Source organism: Macaca nemestrina, chromosome 7 (genome assembly GCF_043159975.1).
Source record: "Macaca nemestrina isolate mMacNem1 chromosome 7, mMacNem.hap1, whole genome shotgun sequence".
Taxonomy (NCBI): Eukaryota; Metazoa; Chordata; class Mammalia; order Primates; family Cercopithecidae; genus Macaca; species Macaca nemestrina.
In genome coordinates, this window is record NC_092131.1 from 118,829,977 (window position 1) to 118,834,404 (window position 4,428).

The window sequence follows — 4,428 nt, forward strand, 5'->3', positions numbered from 1 at the left end:
GGAAGAAATGAACATCCCTGAGAGGAAGGTGTAATGAGAGTGTTTCTTTGAAATACAGTGAGCAAGAGCTGGTAAGGCTGGTCAGTGCCTGACAGTGGAATGAGGTTTCTTTCGGGCTGACTTGTAATGGCTGGTTTTCTTTACCTATTGATGTGTCTTGAATATGTTTACAGTTCAGCTGGCCCAGTTCTCTGAGAGGCAATTGGGTTTCCTTGCAGATGTGCCGCTGGGAGGACAGTGGTGCCTGTGCCTGGAGAAGCCCCTGGCCACGTGCTGGGACAGAGGGACATATGGTGGCACGACTCCAGCCACAGATGCAACTCCCTCAGGAACAGTGGGGCCTGCAGTTGGAAGGGGCCCCCTCCGGCTCGCAGCGCTGTGTGGACAGTAGCATCTGTGTGACTGCAAACTCGCCCACTGTGAGTGGGAACAGTCAAGGCTATCTGTGGCCTTGCATCTGCTGGTCCCATTCACCCGGGCAACACTGTGCATGGCCAATTCTAGACCTCCTGGACGCAGTACATGCAACTCAGCATTAGAATGTCAGTTTCAAAGTACTAGAATGACATTTTGCTGTTACAGTCACCCCACAAGCATTTTCTGAGCATCTTCTACTTGGGATTGCTTCCTTTTTGCTAGGGACTGTGTCACGTGCATACACATAGCATTTTATTTTTAGCTCTCATGCTGACTTTATTGAACACGGTGCAGTTAATATGCCCCCAATTTTCCATAAGTAGAAAACTGTGACACAGAGGTTAAGTGGTTTCTGAGCTAACGTAGAAAAAATGTGTAGCAGAGATTTCCTAAACAAACTTGCAGCCTGGCAGGAGGGGTAAGAAGACGCACAAGGAACACTGGACCAGGTGGAAGGAATGGGGTGCCAAGAGAGACCCAAGGTCTTGGTTGGGAGGTGAAAAGGAGTGTGGCCCCTTTTGATTCTGGGGTAGGAGGCTTTATTTGGGAGGTGGCATTTGTGTGGAGCCTAATAGGATGATAAGAATTTTGAAAGGAAAATCATAAAAAAGAGCTTTCCAATGGAGTCGAGAGAACATGGTAAAAAAACAAAGTAGGAATTGAGATCATAACAACTGTCATTTATTGAGTTTTTTCTATATGCTAGGAACTGTGAAAGGTGCTTTAGATAAACCAACTCATTGAAACAGGAGTTTTCTGAAGTGAGCCCTATTACCATCCTCATTTTAGGGTAAATGGAGGCATCCATGGAAGGTTACATGCATCTAGTGTGGTGACAAAGCCCACAAGCTTAGAAAGTACTTCATGATAATAGTGAAATGATAATCATAATAGGAAAAAGGAGGGAGAGGAGGAGGAGGGAGGGGGAAGAGGAAGAGGAGTGGGGGAGAAGGAGAGGAACATAAGGAGAAGGAGGAGAGGAGGGGAGGGGGAGGAAGGAGGAGCAGGAGGAGGAAGAGTGGAAGGAGAAGGGGAAGAAGAAAGAGGGGAAAAAGGGGGAAGAGGATGAGAAGAAGGGAGAGGAGAAGGAGGGGGAGGAGAAGAGGAAGAGGGGGAGAAAAGAGGGAGGAGAGGGAGGAGGAGAAGAAGGGAGGGAGGAGGAGGAGTGGGGGACAAGGAGGGAAAGGAGAAGGGGAAGAGGGAGAGAAGGGGGAGGAGGAGGAATGAGGAGGAAGAGGAAGAGAGAGGAAGAGGAGAGGAAAGAGAAGGGGGGAAGGGAGAGTAGAGAAAGGAAGAGGAGGGAGGAGAGGGAAGAGGAGGAAATGAGAAGAGAGGGGAAGAGAAGGGAGGAGTTGGGGAGGAGGAGGGGGAGAAGGGAGAGGAGAGGGAGGAGGAGGAAGGAAAAAAGGGAGGGAGAGGAGGAGAAGAAGTAAGAGGGGGAGGAGGAGGAAGAGGAGAGGGTGGAGTGGGGTTAGTGGTTAGTCCTGGAGGCATCAGAAGCTTCTCTAGGGAGCCTGGTTTCTATCCTACTCTGCCTTAGCCTTGAGCAAGCAGGCAGATAGCATTAGTATTCACTCCTTGCTTGGGGGCACTTGAAAAGTTTATAAAAAGTTGTAGGCTGTTAGGATAAAAGATGCTCTGGAGACAAGACGGTGCATCTTCCTCAGTCACTTCCTCATTCTTTTCTCAGCTCTGATTCTGGTGTTTGATGTTTACCCAAACCCGGCAAAGAAAAAAATCCCTCTACTCACTGTGCGGTTTGTAGGTAACTTAAAGGAAATGCATTCAGGTGGTTACTTGCCCGGCAGGGTGCAGGGATGGTGTGGGATGCAACCAACCCCTCAGAGGGCAAGGGCAGCTCATTCACAGTGGCCAGGATCCCTAGGGCCGCCTCGGGCGTCTGTCCCACAGCACAGGACACTCTAGTGAGGCACTGGAAACTCAGCCCAGGGCGTGCCAGGTCCCACGGGCGCCTTCCAGCCTGGGACACCTGTGCCAAACCTGAACAGGGAAGGTGCAGAAAAGCGTGTGTGTGCTAAAATATAAATTAACAATTAAGGGTTTCCTCTGCTGGATATTCTCTGCAGTGGGGAGGAGCGGTGGGAGAAAGAGGCTGTTTTTGCCGCTTGGGGTATGTTTGCCCAATTGGTAAAGGTAAAATCGTTCTTTTCCAAAGGAAAGTTGTGTGGGAGTTGCTTCTTTACTGAAAACAAGGAAAAGCATTAGTGAAAAGATGTAAGATCAACAGACAATCAAAAATGCACACTGCCAGTGTTAAGGGCACAAGCGAATTTTCCTTATAGGATTCTCAATACACAGCTATTTTGAAATAAAATGCTTCTGGGTCTTCCCTGCCTAAACCCATGTGGAGAATACTAACAGCCGGGTACAAACTTCATTAAACTGGCCACAGCTGAAAGGAGCTGGTGCCAACCCACTGCTTTTCGCTGACCAAAGTATCTGGCTGGGTTTTTGCCCTCATTCTGAAGTGACTGCTGCCCATCCCCTAAACCTTGAGCATTGTTTTTCTAGACATCTTCTAGTGTAGGGTAATTGGAAGAAAAGTAATGGAATATATCCCTGCCTCTTCTATTTCATGGTGCAGGGACACTGAGGGGAAAACGAGTTTCCTATAAGTGCTTGGAGATCCTCCCCAACTCCACCTTCTGATTTCCATAAGCATTTGGCATCAGAGTCTTCTGGTAAACCCCCCAGCTTCTATAATTGGACAATTGGCTTTGTATCACGGCAGGAATTCGTGCCTCTCAAGTTTCTAGGGAAGCTCTACGGCAGCAATAAAGTAGTAGAGTTGTTTGAATAAAAGTAGCTTCTATGCTTGTAGGAAGCATACCCAATTCCAGTTAGCTGTATGAGATGCATCCATTTTGGAGGTTTGTGAAAATACGCAAGGCTCCTGTCTTCAGGAGAAAAACAGATTTACATTCCTCCCTGTCTCAGCAGGGAGCCTTCAATCAAAGGCAACCAACAAATCAACACATGATTATGTCATCACATTGGTCCTGGTTTGTAATTATACATTTATTTGTGTGTGATCAATGCTAGTCTCCTCACTGGATTCTAAACTCCCTGAGAGCTTTTCTGTCTTAATTACCCTGAACTCCAGTGCCCACACAGTACCTGGCACATAGGTCATGCTGTAAATATCTGTGGAAAGAAGGAAAAAATGGAGAAAAGGAAGGGACGAAGGAACAGAATGGAGAAAGGAAAAGGGAAGAAAATAAATGTTCCAGGTGGAAGGATTTTTTTTTTTTTTTTTTTTACAATCATCCTGTCCAACAGTATATTCAAAGATATACATAAGATGGAGAAAATAGTCCTTGTCTCAATAGTTATTTTATGTTATTTTCTAACTCAAATAGTTAAAAGTCATTTGTAGGTCCCTGCTCTGGGCCCATGCTTTGCAGGATCTCACTATTGCTGTCCTCAGCTGTGCCCCTTCCTAGAGTATGAAGTCCCGGTGGGACTTTAAGCTTATTCTCCCCTTCCCCTTCCTCAGCATCTGTGTGGACTTCTCCCTGACAGTTCACCCAGGTCTCCACCACAAGTGTGCATGCCCTAGGCCCAAGGGGTGTCCAAGGAGTGACTATTTGCAGGGGATGAGGCATGGATGGAACTGTGGTGTGCCTGAGACCCTCTCTCATTGTGGGATGGAGCCCGCAGTGCAGTAGAGGGAAAGAAGGGAGGTGTGAGTTATGGCTCTTGACCCAGGCCCGCCTCTCTCTGCGTGGCCAGGGTTCAGGGCAGAACCTCAGGAGGCTGGAGGTTGTAGATTCTAACCTGGCCTTTCAGGTCATGATGAAGGTCTATTTGTCAGGGTAAGAGGTTCAAACCTCCTGCAATAGTCCTATTTAGCATCTGATAGCTTGGTTTATAACTTTTGAATATTTAGATACATTCCATGTGGGCAAATAGGAACACACACACGTATATATGTATATGTGTGCATTTATCTGTGTGTGTGTGTACATGTATAATTCTAAAGTTCACCCG